Below are 20,862 nucleotides of genomic sequence, written 5' to 3' on the forward strand. Positions count from 1 at the left end.
TATAAAGTATTTCATCTACCCTGTTACGTCAGTTACTGAAAACCGAACACACAACAAAGTTTCTCTATGCATGGACGATGAGTGTCCAGACTTTTGCTGTCGTTTTTGATTTCTTCAATAAGGTTGGTACAGCAAAATTACCACCATATAATACAGTTCATAAGAATAGATCGCATAATATTATTATTTGCAACCCGAGATAAGATTTATGATGTTCCATAGCTCTAAACTACATGCTCAAGATTATTACAAAAGCCACAAGATTTTCTGTTGGTAGTGCTCCAATGCTGGACGTACCCTCATGTAGCCAGAGGATGAACGTTTTGCTGGTGTAGGTGTTACGGTGTGGAGGAGCATAAAGTTGCATGGGCATACTGACCTCGAAGTTGTCTCCTGTAGGAAATTTACCTGCAATGTTGAATCTTCTGTAGATTTAGCTAAGATGACAAAATCGTCTGCGAAAGGCAAAAAATCAATTCTCAGTGTATCCCCCTTTCTCCCAAATACGTTTTTTTTAAATTCCTTCTTCTGATCTTTTTCTCCATTCTCTGATTTCCTTTTATAGCACACAGCTGAACAACATTGGGGACAATCCGTCTCCCTTGTCTTACTCCATTTTTTATATCAAAAGCGTTGGAGGTTTCAATTAAACATCTGATTTTGTATTTATGAGTGTGTCTTTCACTATTTCCACTAATTGTTTGTCAGCTCGAAACTCTAAGATCGTGAGTAATGATCCTTGTCTATCTAATCAGATACTTTTTGAAGATTACAAATGTTACATAAATTTTTTTGGCCGCCATTCTTCTGTACCTGATTATAAATTTTAGATTTAAAATTTGTTCTACATAGGTCCTTTCACAAACCCTCCTAGATAGTCTCATAACTGATAATCCACTTGGCTTTCCAGTCTGTTTTGTAACACTTTTGAAAGAATTTTAATTAAGTCACTGGAAGGAAGGAAATTCCTCTATAGTTGTTTGGGTTAGTTTTATATCAAAATTTGTGGATTGGGTGAATGAATGCTGTTTTCCAATCTTCGAGTGCAGCTTCTGTTTCCGAGAATTTTTGAAAGATGCCGTATAGATTCTTGACTGTTCTTCCCCAGGGGCTTATCATTCTTTAAATCTTTAGCCGCACGGAGTGGCCGTGTGTGTTGTTCTTAGCATAAGTTAGTTGAAGTAGTGTGTAAGTCTAGGGACCTATGACCTCAGCAGTTTGATCCCTTAGGAATTAACATACATTTGAACATTTAAATCTTTAGTGATATTTGGGACTTCAGCCATATTGGGTGTTCTGAGGCTGTGTAAGTGCACCATCATCATCACTATTATATTAGAACACTTTACATACTAAGACCGCCTTCGCAGACAAATGACTTTTGTTCACTGGTACGTTGGTAACGTGATACAGGAAGGAGAGTTCTCAGAAGCTCATGGAGATCTGGTTACCCTCAAAAACGACTATGACGAAGTCGGTTTGGGCTGCTGAAGGAGAAGGCGAAGCAGAATAATACCAAATTCCAATAAAATTCCATTAGATGAAAAATACTATTTTTCAAAGTTTGTGTTTGAAGTCATTAAAGTTTGCAATCAGGTACCAAGCAACCATTCGAAGCGTGCCTGTCAAAGAACAAGAATGAGTGTGTAAAGTGATGTGTATATACAATGACTCTAAAGCTGATGAGGTGTGTGGAAGGATTAGAAAGTGCGATTTCTGTCTCCACATAATTAGAAACTCGCAGTAGCTTCCGTCTTGTATCTATACAAACAAACACAGTCTAAAACGGTCCTGGAGGCCAAAGAGTACAGACTGTGAGCCGCGTCATCCTCAGCCCTTTTAGGCGGCACTCGATGCGGGTATGGAGGGGCATGTAGTCAGCACACCGCTCTCCTGGCCGTTGTCAGTTTTCGTGATCGGTGCCGCTACTTCTCAGTCAAGTAGCTCCTCAATTCGCTTCACAAGAGCTCAGTACACCCCACTTTCCAACAGCACTCGGCAGACATGGACGGTGACTCATCCAAATGCTAGCCAAGCCCGACAGCGATTAACTTCAGTGACCTGACGGGAAACGGTGTTACCACTGCGGCAAGGCTGTTGGCAGCTACAAAATTATTAAAGCATGAATAATTATTTTGAAAAAAGGCTAGCGTCATTACTTTCGCTGCAGAAAGACTCGGGTTCGATTCCGAGTTCCAACAACCCTACCACAACAAAGGTCAAAATTTTAATAACGATTGTCGTGTTGCTCACGTTGCTAAATACTGAATTTTCAGTCATATTATGTGGCAAGTGTCATTAGAGCACAGTTAATAGTCATTTAATGTAATAATGAAAAAACTAGGCACTCATCTTTTTGTGTTTCCCACGCTGGTCTCGTATTATCATGGCTCAATCGTTGAAAATCTAGGTGGTTGTGATTCCAAGCTCGGATGCAAAAAGGCCTAGATTTTATTCTGCTATATTCAAAAGTTATGTAGATGCGCTTCACAAACCATCCTTGAAGACTACACTTTTGCTGGGCAATGGTGATGTAAAAAAAGCAATCAGCACTCCGAATTTAAGTTACACTTCCTTTTAATTGCAATATCACGTAAACACAAAACATCACTTCACAATACAAAACATACTTGAAAACATCTTCCTCACAGTCACCGTTCAAGTTCACATTTTATAAGCTGACTACGTTATGCGTCTTTCCAACATGACGTCCAGCACTTGACCTTTCCAAGGTCCGACTCTCTAACAAGGTAACAACTAACTAATAATCGCTTACGCGCCCAAAAATCAGAGTTACAAGTACGTCAAAGATCATAGTGACAAAAGAAAGAATACACATAAGAATAATATCATTGCAATATAAACATATCGATGTATCACAAATGAAATCAAATCTGAATGTTGTCTCAGAAATATGTCAACTACTTTGTAGAAATACAGTAGAATCTTTCTGGTATCGAGAGGTTCAGGTGAGATGCCGTAATGGTTGTGTAATTCAAGTACCATTACAAAGTGTCTTCTCCAATTTTTCTGAGCTAAGGAGGTCTGGAATGGAGTCTATACAGCTTCGTGAGGCCAAACGAGGAGCTACTTGAGTAAAAAAGAAGCGGTATCACCAGTATTCATCTAAAGACTAATGACAAGAGGGATTGGCGACATGCTGATCACACATCCCACGATAACAGATCGCCCCCTGGTGTAAGCAACAGTCGGCCAGTCGGAAGACGCCTAAGGTCTAGTCCGTGTTTACTTTTGTGTTTAGTTATTATTAAAATAGTTGGTCTTTGTGATAAGTTACAAATGAGCATGATGTCAAAATATATTTGTTTGCTGAAGAGGTGGCAGAGACATCAACAAACTGTGGCCCCTGTCCCTCCTCCCAAGCTACATTTTTGAGACGCACAAAATTTATACCTGGAACTACACACAACTAGTTTTGTCGCTTTTGATTTGTGTCGCTGTCACAAAAATAGATTCAACTGGCAATAAAAGGATGCTAATACGGAAGAGAAATGTAAAATAGACAAGATGAAGGTTAGTCAAATTTCTGTTTATAGGATTAAAAAAGGTTGTCTTGACGTCTGGTTGGAATGTGAAAGGGACAAACAGGAAATATCAAAAGAGTCATCAACTACCCGTTCCGTAGATCATTTTCACGATTATCTCGAAATGACATTATGGAAATCAATTTACAGCGTATGGATAAGCGATGTGTTCGTATGACTGCATCTGGGCATTTATTAGAACACTAAATATCACAGTAGCTTTAATTTGGCGAAACAGAACTTATTCGGCTTGTTCCCGATTCACACTAGAAGTCAAGCTAACAACTCGGTAAACATTTTGTTGACGATAAAAATCATAAAACAGATTCACTATAATTTAGTTTACAGGGATAGTCTCTATTGTTATAATGTGGAATTTCTGTCATGGTTAGACGTGTTTAACGTGCGTTGATATGTTGTCATCTCCACTCAGTGACAGACACATTCTACGAGACATTATAAACTGAAAGCTGGATTAAGTTCTTGTGTTAGTAGCCTTATTGATTAATGTCCTTGGCTCAGTCTCAGATTACATTCGGTTAAGATTTTCAACTGTTAAGTACGATTTATAGTTACGGGGATAGTCTGGTAAGAAAACAATGAACTTAAGTAAAGAAAATTCTTAAATATGTTCATACGTATATGCACTATGGTAATACGAAAGGATAATGTGAAACTCGAAGGAGAAACGTAGAAACAAATATAATTAGTTCAAATGAATGTATATGGGAACACAGAAATTGTGAAGGATGAGTGTGTGAACCACATTGCAAAACAACTCAGGACAGGATTGAAAAATATGGTGAAGGAAAGTCAGGCACAAAACGAGACTCTCGGTGGAAAAGCACAAGGAAGTTTGAGAGAAGAAACAGTTGTAAAGCAGACTCATTATTACTATACTATTGCATGACCATTGGTGAGAAAAGGCAACATATGAAGCGTGCAAAAGGTGAGAATTCTTTGTGTTTCTTTAACCGTGCCGTTGCCGAAAGAGAAAATGCAGAATCACATAAAAGTGCTATCCATACTGTTCCGAAATCACCTGTTGTTAGAATGTTATCTCTTCATCACAGACTGGCATCTGATACAATTCGCTACAGACGCACTGCTGGAAAGACTCAAAATGCAAGTAAGTGTCTGCAAATCCTAATCACCGAAGTGCCCAAACGATGATGCACTCGTATCCAAAAGAGAAGTAGAACTTGCTGTGACACAAGTTGTTTCACAGTTCAACCATGGGTGCTATTTGACAGTAACAACAACAACAACAACAGAGACACTCCATTGTCAGCATAAAGGACGCGAAGAAGCAAAGTTCGAGTTGAGCGAAGACGGAAGCAAAAGGCCAAACGGGGCCTAAAATTTGAAAAAAGGAGAAGGTGTGCATTTCGATTGAAGGACTGGGGAATGATTGTGTAACTCTGACTGCATTTATCTCTAATTTGTGAAACTGATCGTTTAAATATAACGTTTTCATAGTAAATATTCACTAAATTGGATGAAATTTTTTGAGGAAACTCTATCAGCGCTAACAGTCCTAAGTATAATTCTGAAAAAAATTAGAAAAGCAAATATTGACGACGAATAAATAATATTTTTCAATAAAAAGATTCAGAACTTTGAAAATTAATTTTAAGGTCACTGTAAAAGACAGCGAAAGGAGCTTAAATAAAACTTTTTGTATTATTAAATAAATACAGTTTTAAGTTTTTCAAGCACATGAAGTAAATTTACTGTATGAAGAAGATTTGAAAAAAAAACTTCAAAATAAAACAAAATAATAATTCCTCAAAAACTGTTACATAGATCGATTTGTAACTCTGTAGTTATATTTAACAATATGCAGAAATTTTATCTTAAAATTTGAGACCAACTGATTAATTAGGGAAAAGGTTCCATTTTTTACCCTTGCTGCACTAAATGGAAATTGCGAGAAAGTGAGCAGTCATCTTGTACTTTATTTCTTATATTTATTGCTGCTGTGTACACAGGATATCATAGTGGTGCCGCCCGATGACAGTCTTAATATGATATTCCTAACGGCGAGTTTCACTGTCTACAATGGCAACATTGCTGTTGGTGTCCATACGAAATATATTCCTAGTTTAATTTACTTTTCATCGGATCAAATTCGGTTCACTCTTAAGTCCATGAGTTTTACGTAAAAAAGGGATATTTGACTGGAAAAAGGAGGAAAGTACGGCGCCTATTTTTACACTGCTTACGTAGGGTATCACTGTTAAGAATATGCAAGATTTTCTGTTGTTTTTCTGAAAACATCTTCAATTTCGTTTTTATTTGTAATGCTCAGTGTCAAAGAGAAAGAGTTGGGTTAATTATAATTACAAAAAGAAAAATGCTGATATACATGACGACGACTTCATAGACTCGTGCACTTCAGCAGTAATAATTCATCGGTAGTAATTCTGATTATTCATCAATAAATATTCCAGGGAATGAATACTGCGGAACATTAATGTGATCAAACGAGGTCATTCATCATTCAGTGGGCACGTAAATTAATACTTCACAGAACAATGGATTCTGTTCGCAATGTTGGACAATGGACGATTTCAGGTGACACAGAGCTGCATGTAATACCCCATGAACAACATTTGTACTGACTCAACCTAAATATCATAAACGTTAAATCACACAAATATTAAGAAGCACAACAGAAATCAATGAATTATTTGTACCAAAAATATCTGATGTGATTTATTCAATGACGTAGCTCAAGTGGTGGCCATTACTGATAGATTAAACGCTGTTCACGCTGTGTGTCCCTGACTTGGCAGGTCATGGCAGACGAATAGTGTTTATCTCTTCCCGTATTGCTTCATACTTCAAGAGTGACACGCGTGTATAGTCTAGATCTTGGGGATCCCTAGAAGAAATAACAAGAAAAATAATTTGGGATAAAACCAGGGAAACAGACTCACAACTTGTCAAAATGGTTATATTACTACAGAGTATCAACAGTGCTCGTCAAAGTGGCCAACAGCATTTTTTGCTGTTTAAGTGACTGATAAAGAGACCCTTAGCTGTTTACTTATATGCGTGGTATTATTTCTGCCGTATCTTGTGTACTAAGCAAACCAATAATTCTCCTCTCTGCCAATAAAGAAGGCCGGCCGAAGTGGCCGTGCGGTTAAAGGCGCTGCAGTCTGGAACCGCAAGACCGCTACGGTCGCAGGTTCGAATCCTCCCTCGGGCATGGATGTTTGTGATGTCCTTAGGTTAGTTAGGTTTAACTAGTTCTAAGTTCTAGGGGACTAATGACCTCAGCAGTTGAGTCCCATAGTGCTCAGAACCATTTGAACCAATAAAGAAGAAGAAACGTAGCAAAGAACGGGAGGACGATTTAATGTCCCTTAGACGTTATCACAAGTTACTGAAATTAAGCGAGATTCAAATGTAGTGAAAACTATAGAAAAACGTGTATATTACTGTAGTTCATATTCAAAATACATGTTATGATCTCATTAGTGGAAACTGAGCAATCGTGGTAGACATTTAGTAAAACACAGGGTCCTGGCCACTTACTAGTTTAAACTGGCAAATAATGTCTACCAAAGAATCCATCTGTAGTATAGAAATAGCTAGCAAGTGGAAACAATTTTCTTTTCCACTTAAAGGTTCTATTCGTGAAAAGTTGTATAAATAGAACTGGAACGGACTGCTAACAAGGAATTTAATCAGTTGTAAGACTATTATGTCATTGGCACAATCATATTATCTTCGGTCTGCCCTCTTTTGTCTTGGGCGACAGTGGATTTTTCTTGCTAGTACTTTTATAGGATTCTCGCACGCATTTCACTTTTCGGCACTGTCGTGTACTTACGATAAATGGTTTGCGATTAGTTTATGGTTCAGGCGTCTCCTGCCGTGTCAGCGAACTAAGTGGGCATATTATGTAACACCGCCTGGGGCTGCATTTATAGAAGATGATTTGAATTGTGAATGGTTGTGTCGTGAACATTAATTATTCAACGTTAATACGGTGAACAAATGGGAACTACGTTAACCGCGCCTGAAAAGTACAAGTTGTAAAAGTGACCGGTAACGAATATTTGACGCTACAGCCGAATGTCCGTTGTTTTTAAACTTCCTGGCGGAATCAAATGGTACGGTGGGCCGGAACTCGAACCTTAAACCCTCCCTTTCGCGAAAATTCTGTTACAGACTGACATATCCCAACACGTCTCACGGATCGTTCCATGGCTTCACTCCTGTCATTATCTCTTTCTGATTAAGTGGAAATTGTTTAGCTGATTTTCACTTCCAAGCACTGATTACTTCATAAGATTAGATCGGGATTACATTACTTTGCTCAGGTTATCAAACAGGATACGAATTCTGGTCTATATATATCAAGGCTACGGTCACTGAAACAGAATGCACAGTGCCGAGTCCAAATTTAGTCACATTACTGCTATTTCGTTCCCAACCACCGATACCGAGACCGACGCCTCGACAAGTCACTAAATGTTAGCCGGCCGGAGTGACCGAGCGGTTCTAGGCGCTACTGTCTGGAACCGCGCGGCTACAGTCTGGAACCGCGCGACCTCTACGGTCGCAGGTTCGAATTCTGCCTCGGGCATGGATGTTTGTGATGTCCTTAGGTTAGTTAGGTTTAAGTAGTTCTAAGTTCTAGGGGACTGATGACCTCAGAAGTTAAGTCCCATAGCGCTCAGAACCATTTGAATTAAATGTAATGTAAGACTGCTGATAATATTTTCACTGATTGAAATTAAGTGTACATTCAATACTTTTTTATCTAAAGGATTATTACAGCCGGCCGGAGTGGCCGAGCGGTTCTAGGCGCTACGGTCTGGAACCGCGCGCTGTACCGACGCAGGTTCGAATCCTGCCTCGGGCATGGATGTGTGCGATGTCCTTAGGTTAGTTACGTTTAAATAGTTCTAAGTTCTAGGGGACTGATGACCTCAGCAGTTAAGTCCCATAGTGCTCAGAGCCGTTTGAACCATTTTTTTGGTTATTACACCTAAAATGTATTCTGGGTACCATTGAATGAAAATTTTAAAATAATGTTGACATTTACGAGGGCAGTTCAATAAGTAATGCAACACATTTTTTTTCTCGGCCAATTTTGGTTGAAAAAACCGGAAATTTCTTGTGGAATATTTTCAAACATTCCCGCTTCGTCTCGTATAGTTTCATTGACTTCCGACAGGTGGCAGCGCTGTACGGAGCTGTTAAAATGGCGTCTGTAACGGATGTGCGTTGCAAACAACGGGCAGTGATCGAGTTTCTTTTGGCGGAAAACAAGGGCATCTCAGATATTCATAGGCGCTTGCAGAATGTCTACGGTGATCTGGCAGTGGACAAAAGCACGGTGAGTCGTTGGGCAAAGCGTGTGTCATCATCGCCGAGAGGTCAAGCAAGACTGTGATCTCCCGCGTGCGGGCCGGCCGTGCACAGCTGTGACTCCTGCAATGGCGGCGCGTGCGAACACACTCGTTCGAGATGATCGACGGATCACCATCAAACAACTCAGTGCTCAACTTGACATCTCTGTTGGTAGTGCTGTCACAATTGTTCACCAGATGGGATATTCAAAGGTTTGTTCCCGCTGGGTCCCTCGTTGTCTAACCGAACACCATAAAGAGCAAAGGAGAACCATCTGTGCGGAATTGCTTGCTCGTCATGTGGCTGAGGGTGACAATTTCTTGTCAAAGATTGTTACAGGCGATGAAACATGGGTTCATCACTTCGAACCTGAAACAAAACGGCAATCAATGGAGTGGCGCCACACCCACTCCTCTACCAAGAAAAAGTTTAAAGCCATACCCTCAGCTGGTAAAGTCATGGTTACAGTCTTCTGGGACGCTGAAGGGGTTATTCTGTTTGATGTCCTTCCCCATGGTCAAACGATCAACTCTGAAGTTTATTGTGCTACTCTTCAGAAATTGAAGAAACGACTTCAGCGTGTTCGTAGGCACAAAAATCTGAACGAACTTCTCCTTCTTCATGACAACGCAAGGCCTCACACAAGTCTTCGCACCCGAGAGGAGCTCACAAAACTTCAGTGGACTGTTCTTCCTCATGCACCCTACAGCCCCGATCTCGCACCGTCGGATTTCCACATGTTTGGCCCAATGAAGGACGCAATTCGTGGGAGGCACTACGCGGATGATAAAGACGTTATTGATGCAGTACGACGTTGGCTCCGACATCGACCAGTGGAATGGTACCGTGCAGGCATACAGGCCCTCATTTCAAGGTGGCGTAAGGCCGTAGCATTGAATGGAGATTACGGTGAAAAATAGTGTTGTGTAGCTAAAAGATTGGGGAATAACCTGGTGTATTTCAATGCTGAATAAAACAACCCCTGTTTCAGAAAAAAATGTGTTGCATTACTTATTGAACTGCCCTCGTATCATTATGGTTAAATATTGATCTTACAGTTCAAGTTTCAGTCAAAAAGTATGTATAAAATATTGTACCTTGGATGGTACTTCCGGTCAGTACTACACCTTAGACGAAGATGTTACATTTTTACAGCACGAAACTGTGTGTGTTCGTTCCAAGATTAAATCAAACCAATTTGTATAGCTAAGTTAATAATTTTCATAACAACAACATTAAATCTTTCTTGTCGGTGCTTCATTGTTCGGCTGACATCAATAAATGGTTCAAATGGCTCTGAGCACTATGGGACTTAACTTCTGAGGTCATCAGTCCCCTAGAACTTAGAACTACTTAAACCTAACTAACCTAAGGACATCACACACGTCCATGCCCGAGACAGGATTAAAACCTGCAACTGACATCAATAACTGTAGATCTTAGAAAGTACTAATTCTGTCTCCTGTCCAAATAAAACGGCAGAACATTAAACGAAAACCAGAACACAAAGGAGGGGAAGGAACCTTAGGGTTACAACGAAGACATTGAAGATTAGAACGGCAGGATCGCACTTCATGGAAAGCACTCTGCAATGTCTCACCATTCATAGTGTGCTGGTCTGTTTGGGGCTTACATGTACAATCTATTGTACCTGTTTGCATACGTGTTTTAAAACAATGTGCTCAGCCATGTATTCCACGAAATCATAACTTCTCAAATAGCAAAGTTATGACTGCCATAATCAAGGGTCTTAGGTAATTCTCGGACCTCATTTGAAAATATTTTACAATTAGACTTTAACATTTTTATTATTTGGTCAATGACTATGTAAATTCAAAATTAATATTTAGAAACGAAAACCGTGTTTCACCCCAGTGGTTAATGACGCTATCGCGCCTACCACCTCTGAACACATTGTGACCTCTGGCGGCATCCGAGAAAAGTACGCACTATATCAATAAGCTTTCCAGCTACTGGCCAGTTCTCCGGATAATGACCAGTTATAACTAAAGGGGTAATAAAGCGGTAACTTCTAACGATATTTTAAGGTGATTTCTGTAGATACTGTAGGATTCTTAGATTCCTCAAGAAACATCTGGCCTTGAATCATGGTGATATGCAGTTCTACAGCTATCTTGTCTCTCATTATGCAATATTTATATGCCGCTATCTCGCATATCTCAAGTTACGGAAACCCAAGACTCTCATTATTTATCAAACTCTGTTCCCTCGAGAATCCCCTTTCACGCGTAAGAAGCACGCATTAATGAAGTCCAATCACTCAAGGCTTCGCGGCCGCCCAGGAAGCCGTAACCCAAGCGATTGTAACTCAGGTTACAGCCCGTATGTGCAGTTTCGTATGGACAAGAATTTTTTCAACCTCATTACCAAATTTAAAGATGAATGCATTCCCGGGAAGATGATTTTTCCCTTCATGGATCAACGAAATGAGCAAATATTTAAGTATCGTGCTCTTCAGAAGATATGGGTAACGGAATAACCTGCTTCGCGTTCATTTCGTTGGTCATCCAAGGATTTGACAGTACTTCGACGAATGCTGCGGTTCTGCGAACCCATGGACAGGCTACCCTTCGCATATTAACAAATGGACTACAATAAAAAATAAGGACATTATCACACGAACACTCTTAAAACAAAGCATGACTGCAGTACGGAAGGAAGTCTGGCAGCAGGCGTCTGTGATGCGTCTGTTCATTACAGTCTCTGAATGACAGTCAGTATCAAACAAATCTTAATGTAAAACCTGCACCTCTAGAGATTCCCATTTGCGTGGATCGTTACTTACTTGGTTCGGCAGAGTAAGTAAACAAGAAAAATGTGTCATTACATGCCTCTTCTATCACAACAGCTCCAGCTCTATAACGTGCAGGAACCAAGTTACAGAAACTTAACCGACAGCTGTGCCGCGAACAATGTGACGCTCGACATACTGTAAGCAGATGTCATAAAAGACCGTGACGCGGCAACTGCGTAGTTGGCGAGTGTGAGATTTGTGCCATACCAGTACTGCCAACAGCACAAAGAAGCTGCAAGTGCGATGGGAAGAAACTTCTCTGAATGAGCTCGAATTAATGCGATGAGATCTTGCTTGGTTACTTGTGCTCAGCACGTCATGGGTAACATTAATCGCTTCCGAAAATTGTGGGTATGGCATAATTTGCAGAACAAACACGAAGCTCTGAAATACTTCCGACTCAAATTAAAGGTTGTAAGTGTGAAACAGCACAGGTGCCTCGAACAAATATGTTTTGCGATAAGAGGACAAATGTGTTCTCTATAATGCGATCGCTTGATTCAGATCAAGACTGGACGATTTGCAACATGTTTGCTTTTATTATTTCTTTCCTTTCGGATGGCGCTGAAGCAGGTTACACTTCATCTAGGACGCACACATATTAATTTGCAATGTTTTGTCCACAAGAGCTGCTACCGAAACTAACTCCAAGATCATGACCACCTACGCTCACGAGCTACACTGAAATATCTGCCTTTCAGCAGGCTGTATTATTTTCCGAAACCTCTACAAAAATGCCTATACTTCGCATACCACCTTTTGTAGTGTGGCGGAGAGTATTTCTGTTACCACTATCATTCCCCCCTTCAATGTTCCACTCGCGAACGCTGAATTTTTTGTGCAGGAAGAGGTCTAATATGTAACTCACTTCTCTTAGAAAGTAACTAGAATTTGTTGAGTATTTCCTTAACACACTAGCTCTTACTATACGATGCATTTATTAAACGAATGGACCATTCTGCAGCAGAATTTTCCTTGCAGATTAAAATAGTGTGCCGGACCAGGGCCAGAACCTCGAACTTTGTCTTTCACGGACAATATTTTCACCGTTTCAGTTATCCACGCACGACTGACGACCTGTCCTCTCAGCATCAATTCTATCACGAGTGACGAGTCCTGCTGAATTATTTAGTCGCTAAGAACGATGCTCACTAAATGCAAGTTTTTGTGTTCCCGCTTTACGCCACAGACTACTAATGATTTCACACGCCCAAGCAAGTTGTCATTTGTCACTTGTTCCAGTAAAAGTTACCACACAAAGTTCAAAATTAGCGCAGTAAACACGTAAGCAGACATCTCTAGGTGGGTGTGGGACTACCCACTTAAGTTGTAGTGCATAACATTTTGATCTTCCAATATGTGAAGCTGTATAGTATGCTCTTTAAAATTGCAAGTTTCTTTAATACTGCGAGGCATGTACCTCTTCACTTTCACAACTTTTTGACCTTCAGCTGTTACAATGATAGTGTCTTTTTTGTTAGCATTCTGAGGACAGCCCCATTTCTCTTCCAGATAAAATGACAGCACTATGTGAACTTGAGCTGCTCCTACAGGATGACCGTAACAAGGTTCTGGTCTTCCAAAGACTCCTTTTACAGACCTCACATTTCTTGATTTGTCTACCATGTACTTTGATAGATGGAGCGTGGTTCAAAATTGTTTTCTTTGAAAACATCTCTGGAATAATAGTTAAAGCATGCACCTCTTGACTGAAGGATGCAAAATATTCAACAGCTGAATTCATATTTGTGAAAAATTCCTGGCAGGAGGTGCAAGAGTGCTTTGGTTCATTTTCTTCTGAAGATGGAATTTCTACTTTGAAGAGTGTGGTCAGTTTTGCTGTAGTGTATTCATCCATAGCTTTAGTAATTTCTCTGCTCTTTCTTGATGCATAGAGCTTATGATTCTACTTCACTGACCACGATTTCTTAACAGGACTAACACCTACCTCTGTAGTTGATGATTTGGGTTATTTAATTCTTCCTCTACTGATGCAAAATCTGCATCGTCTGCACCATGGGAGGCTTCACCTTGTTCAGATCATCGTTGTTATTGTCAAAATATTTAGAACACAAAAAGTCGTCACTGGAAACATCTTCACTTTGGGACAGAGTCTTCAAATGAGAACACTTATTCCCAACCTAAGCAGTCTGGTTTTTTTTTTTTTTCTTTTATGTCACTCTTTTATGGATATGCAAATAGGCATACTTCACTCTCCTGTGGGCCCAGTCAGAAGACATTTCAAGCAGTCCTTTTCACAAAACACACTGCAACTGTATCACCTGGCAAATTCCTCACGAAAACACCGAACTCCCTGGATGGTCTCAGTTTTCTTAGAAGCCTCCTCTGTAAACAAATTATCACTGAACGACTACAATACAGAAACTTGCAAAGAACAACCACGACAAAAAAACTGACAAGAAACTACAACAAAGCGTAAGAAATATCTGCACAATGAAAGTGAAAAGAAATAGCTGCAACAAAGAAAATATAAATAAACATTGTAACAAAGAAATTAACAAGAAACAACTTCAGTGAAGACATACATTACCCTTGAGAGTTAAAAAGAGGTTTTTTAAAAATAAATCCTGTCCAACTTAAAAGTAAAGCTCTCCTTCACATAAAATATAGTACTACATAGTATTAATAAACAGAAAAAAACTAATCTAGATTGGCATTTTCGGAAAAAAAAATTTCTGTAAATTACAAAAAAAAACTGAAAAGGCGACAGTTGCGACTTTTCGAACGCATTAATCGAAATGAATAATTGATCAATTCTCAAAAGTAATCCATTAACTTCTATCAACTTAGGGAGATATCCTGCGCCGGCCGCTGTGGCCGAGCGGTTCTAAGCGCTTCAGTCCGGAACCGCACTGCTGCTACGGTCGCAGGTTCGAATCCTGCCTCGGGCATGGATGTGTGTGAAGTCATTAGGTTAGTTAGGTTTAAGTAGTTCTAAGTTCTAGGGGACTCAGAGCCATTTGAATCATTTTTTGTAGTAGTCAAACACTTATAACTTTTCTTGAAAAGCAGTGAACGATAGACGGCCTAAGTTTTCTTTTATTTGCATATTTAATTTACAAAGGACTCTACAACCAAGCAAATTCTTATAAATTATTTCATACTACCTACAGAGGTGATTGTAGTGTCAATTTGTAGGGAAATGACATCATGTTCTGTGTCGCATAGTTCGCTAATGCCTAATCGCACCTTAAGGTGCACTAGCGGCAGTTGCGTTAACGATGCCTGGCTTCACTGGACCCGAGCGTGCAAGCTTTGTTTTGGTTTGAAGAATCGAAGTCGGAGACAATAGTTCAGCGTAATTTCGGCACCAAGTACGCTAAAGATCCTCCTAGTAGGCCAACAATTTATGAGTGGCATAAATGTTTTGTAGAAACAGGGTGCTCGGTAAGACTTGGGAAATCATCAGGTAGTCTAAGCACACCTGACGACGTCGTTGAGCAAGTGAGACAACGTTACAACAATTTTTGATACCACACATTGATGACGATGACCAAGAACGATTTGTTTATTTAATGCAAGATGGTGCACCAACCCACTACCTGGCTGACGTCCAGGATTTTCTTAGCGATCGCCTTCCAGGTCAATGGATTGGCCGTGATGCGCCAATTACATGGCCTCCACGTTCCCCAGACCTGACACCACTCGATTTTTGTGTGTGGGGATTCATCAAGGATATCGTGTTTGTTCCTCCTATGCTCGCTTCTCTACATGACCTTAGAGCAAGAATTTACCCCGCCACTGAGTTAGTTACACATGCAATGCTACAGTGAGTTTGGGAAGAAATTGACTTCGATGGCATGTGTGCAGGTTAACCAACGGAAGCCACATACAACATCTTTAGTTTAAGCCAAAGAAAAACAAAAAAACTTGACGTGTTCCCCTACAAAGTAACACTAAACCCAGCTCTATATCTTCTTTCAATAAATTTATATGAATTTTTAAAGTTGTACAGTCCTTTTTGAAACACCCTGTATTTTGATTCTAACTATCTTGAAACTGAGGGAGTCAAAAATTTTCAATCGTTGTTCCACTTCTACGTTTATTGTAGGAAATAATAGGAATAAAATACTGGAAATCAGTTATTTTGAGCGGTTTTAACAGTCTAGTTAAACCGGTGTCGAAAAAAAGCACGATATAACGGAAACGGAAAACGGTTGTTTCAGCGACAACCGCCATCCCCGACCTCGAGCAGCGGCAACCCACTACTCGGACAAGTAGCTTCTCAACTGGCATCACGAGGCCAAGTGCACCCCATTCTAGTTCTCCCATCAAGGAAAAGTGCCTGGCTGTACCGGGAATGGAACGCGGGTCCTCCGTATGGCAGTCATACACGCTGACCATTCGGCAGCGGAAGCTGATGTGCATATGAAGAGTTCTACCAAATTATTCAGCCCTGGTTTACAGGTAAACACCGCATTTATCAGTGAGACACAGATCGTGAAAGGAAATACGTCCATTTCCTCAACTGTAGTAATTCGCCACACCGATATACTCAGCATCAAATAACTTTTATCCTCGACAGCGAACTAATAATGTGCAGGAAAATAAAGAAGTTCTATGGCTGGTTATTTGATAGCGTATTTCCTGTAATTTAGTTTGCATCAGTATTCAGTAGTGCCACCTTCTTTCCGTATGAAAAGTAACATCAGATACCAGTAGCATTTCGGTCGCAGGGAGAAAGACTATCGGTAGGCCTCTGTATGGGCCAATTTTAACGAAGCGATTATTACGCCAGAAATGTGTTGGAGGTGATTCGTTTTGGAACGTGGGCTCTCGGAATTTGCTTTGTAAAGGTCTTCACAATGCACAACGCATTTCTAGTAGAGTCAAAAAATGGTTCAAATGTTTCTGAGCACTATGGGACTTAACATCTGAGGTCATCAGTCCCCTGGACTTAGAACTACTTAAACCCAACTAACCTAAGGACATCACACACATCCATGCCCGAGGCAGGATTCAAACCTGCGACCGCAACAGCAGCGCGATTCCGGACTGAAGCGCCTAGAACCGCTCGGTCACAACGGCCGGCTATTAGAGTCTCTAATAGTACTTTGTTGAGCATCTCTGTGACACTCCCACACTGACTGAACAAAATTGTGACGATACGTGCAGCTCTTCTTTACGTCTCTCTCTCTCTCTCTCTCTCTCTCTCTCTCTCTCTCTCTCTCTCTCTCTCTCTCTCGTTAGCTCATCTTCGTAAAGGCCGCACACCGAGGAACAATTTTTATCCATAATACAAAACATGGAGATAACATTCTTAATAAGATAACTGAATTCAAAAACTCAAAATTCTTCAACAGTCTTAAGCCAGTTCTAATTCAATTGACTCAAGATGTGTCAATGTAAATAACCGACTACAAATCTGTCAGTACCAAGAATATCGATACAAAATCTCGATAATCGTTATTGACTCACATGCTACAAGTCCGCCTTGTTGTATTAAGTGCATAATGTTTACATGTATGTCGAAACATTTTGTGCAGTGAATTACGTTGGAAAACAGTGACAAAATACGAAGTGCAATGGTGTAACGTTACTCAACAGCTCCGCCGTAACATCAATGATGCAAGTGAAGCTACAAGGCGATAAAATCGTAAGTGATCTACTGTCATAGAAAAGCCTTTCACACGATTTTCGCAGCACATAACTGATGCAAAACTTGCTGCAAAACTATCTGCATCCTATACAGACTGTGATGTTATACATAACCAACAACAAGAAAAACCAGCAGAAGATATCACTGACCGATTTCTGGTCATCAACTGAGACCCTCCCCCCAACTGCCACGCCAGCCTCTACAGTAACGAACAATGGACAAAAAGTTATAGGTTAATTTAGTTTAAGACAATTTATTTTTGAGGAACATTTCTCTGTTCGTGTGTATGTACAAACACCTGGTGATGGACAGAACATGTTCGACACGCGTTGTATTATGTTAGATTTAACATAAAACAAATTAAAATGTGACTGGTAGCAGAAGTAACAAATAAATAATTGTGCCAAACAGTCACGGTTCACAAACATAGCCATTATGGCCGAAAATAAAACTGAAGTACTAGTTGGTGGACGATTTTGTAAGCGACCTCTTCTGTGTGTGAACTTCACATTCTTAGAATAAACCTGAGACTGCTATCCGCCTTTCCACGGTTACATGTTCGATCATCTCACTCCGGACACACAGTCGTGAATACTTTAAGGAGGTAACTAATTCTAGTAACTGGTCGCCGAACGCTCAGTTAAACTCCGGATATTTTCTTATTTTTATCTGCAATGCATAACGTTTATTTATGTCAACAGCCGAGCTTTGAACAGGCCCTGGTAACATTAAAGTCTCTGCGTTTACTCCCTCTTTCACTTGTTGGGAGCCCTTCGGTCTGCTTATTTACCCCATATCTGCGTCTTTTGTTTACTAGACTACAATGCGCAACTGTATCGATTGCTTTCTGGAAGTCAAGAAATATGTTGCAAACCTGAGCTTCGCTTCTTGCCGTCTCCTGAACGAACAATGCTAGCTGTGTTTCACACGACTGCGCTTGGGGAATCCTGCAACACTGAAGTTGTTTAGTGACCCGAAAAGTCATATGCGACCACAATACTGTTCTATCTATTTATCTATCCATACATATATAAACTGAAGTCCCTCGGTGCTATCTCTGTGTGTATTTCCGAGCTAATTTCAGGAACTAAGATACGCTTTTCACAAACAGATAGAATGATTCACGAGAAAGGTTTGTATATATAATCGTTTGTACATGTAATTTATAAATATTTGTTGAGAACTGTCTGAACTATTATGAATTTAAGTCTCATGGTCCTGTGAAAGAGATGCCATTGTCATCTAGCAGCGAATGGAAGAACTCCTTGGAATTCTGTAACTGCCCAACTACAACGCCATGCTGGCGCGAGTTGCCGCTACCAGGCAGGAAGCCGTCACAAGCTACCGCTGAACTCGTAAACGAGCTGCAATGCGGGACGTATCACATATTAAGCTGATAAGAACATATTTTCTGGGTATTGTGTTAATGTTTAAGGCGTGTGAAAGGGAATGTCTTAATTAGTTTAAGTTATACTGTTTAACAAAAAGTAGTGTAGCGCCTAGAAGATATGGTCAGATGTCATTGAAACTTCGTACATGTACACACTATTGGAGAGCATATAAGTGAGGTAAATGAGGGTTCCAACTCTCTGTGACAAATCAACTCAGGCCCAGTGCCAGTATCCAGGACATAATGGGCCAGTTTCAACAGTTGTGGGCCAGCTTGTCCCAGGAGAGAATACAACGCCTTTATGACATCCTTACCAGCGGCATCAGTGCAAGCTTCCAGCCTAGAGCGTGTGCAACGTCATACTGCCAAGTTCTTTGTAAACTGGACTCGATTTTGTAATCACTAAAATAACATGACTTACACTCCCAAACTGTGAAGCTTATTTCGTTTCTTCCTCCCCTTGTACGTGCTTCACTTTTTTCGTCGGGCAGCGGTGTATGAAAGTGAAGGATGATATTCAGTTATCCAATGTTATCCTCCGAACTTTAATCATAGCTCTGCGCAACCCCTCGCAAACAAAATTACGCTTCGCCAGATAATTCTTTCGGCCGTAGATACTATAGTGTTACCCATGTAATGCCGAGGAAAGTCGCTAGCGTTCTGTAACTCTACAAGAAATCAGAGTCTGGCTGTACGGCTGTAGTTCAGCACGCCCGTATTGTGAACTTTCTTATACCTGGAAACGATAAGCAAATTTTTAGAACGTAACTGGTCCTGTGGCTTTTACACTAACGTGTGATCTGAGCGGTGTTTAAAATGTGATCTAATTTTCATTGCCTGCTATTTTCGCATCTGTGCGACGATCTGACCTAGGAATTGCCTATGATCTTCGTCAGTAAAGCAATTTCGGAAGGCGAAACTTAAGTCTTTCGGCTTATTTTCACATTTTATCACCTTCCGCTTCGGTGCCATCATAGTCAACTAGCATTTGGACAGACGAGTTTGTTCCACTGACTCATCTTTCATAGGGCCAAAACGTTTTAAAGTTTCTGACAACTCAGGAGGTATGACTTGCTTTTAAATTCATCTAAGATGCTGCCCTCATTCTTGTTATGTCTTAGTTCAGCTCTTGTTTGTCTACAATGTACAACACTGTTCATTACGATATTATTTACGGCAATAAATACGCGAACACTATTGGTTGTTTTCTTATACTTTAGGTATATATTCCATTCCGAGTTTAATAGTTCAGCGGTATTTTTTTCTGCTTTCAACAAGCTGAATTTTCCAAACATTAAGTACGCGTTGTTACGGTCAATACGTGACAGCAATTCTGACAACTTACCCTGAAGGCTTCTGCAGTTGAATTTCCTTTTCATGACTTACAAGGAATGATATTTACTTCACTTCATAAGTTTCCCATACCTTAAGAAGAAAAACTTGATGTGCACGCCACACGTAGTGTGTGCTACATAGTAGCTGTTTCTGGTGTTTAAGTTTGCATCTTAACTGTAAGGGGGCCCTGCAATTTACTTTATTGCGCAGTTCAAATAAGATGCGTGCGAGATCGCTACATAATAGGCCACTTAGAGGCTTGTAGTAAAAAAAAATATACATACATGTAGTGGTTAAATTTCGTCGCAGTCCACTAAATCAGACTTATATCAAGTTTACTTGTCTTTCACGTTGCCTTTTAACCCAAAGCTCCATGAGTGAAGTGTAGTCTGTCTATTCACAAAAGTTGCATGGACCTTGTCGTTGGTGGGGAGGCTTGCGTGCCTCAGCGATACAGATAGCCGTACCGTAGGTACAACCACAACGGAGGGGTATCTGTTGAGAGGCCAGACAAACGTGTGGTTCCTGCAGAGGGGCAGAAGCCTTTTCAGTAGTTGCAAGGGCAACAGTCTGGATGATTGACTGATCTGGCCTTGTAACAATAACCAAAACGGCCTTGCTGTGCTGGTACTGCGAACGGCTGAAAGCAAGGGGAAACTACGGCCGTAATTTTTTCCCGAGGGCATGCAGCTTTACTGTATGATTAAATGATGATGGCGTCCTCTTGGGTAAAATATTCCGGAGATAAAATAGTCCCCCATTCGGATCTCTGGGCGGGGACTAC

General features: G+C 40.4%; 1 protein-coding gene across 4 annotated transcripts in view; it reads right to left on the reverse strand.

Annotated features, from left to right (window-relative positions):
• The window catches only part of LOC126177135 (glycerol-3-phosphate acyltransferase 1, mitochondrial), a 406,498-nt gene that overhangs the window by 232,081 nt on the left and 153,555 nt on the right, over positions 1 to 20,862 (reverse strand). Inside the window, exon 1 of one of the 4 annotated variants that reach the window (XM_049924406.1) lies at positions 11,725 to 11,837. The exons of the other annotated variants lie outside the window; for them this stretch is intronic. The gene's annotated coding sequence lies outside the window, so the exon portion shown is untranslated. Of the gene's footprint in view, positions 1 to 11,724; positions 11,838 to 20,862 lie in introns of those variants that run through there. 4 annotated transcript variants of the gene reach the window in all.

This window comes from Schistocerca cancellata, chromosome 3, assembly GCF_023864275.1.
Source record: "Schistocerca cancellata isolate TAMUIC-IGC-003103 chromosome 3, iqSchCanc2.1, whole genome shotgun sequence".
Classification (NCBI taxonomy): domain Eukaryota; kingdom Metazoa; phylum Arthropoda; class Insecta; order Orthoptera; family Acrididae; genus Schistocerca; species Schistocerca cancellata.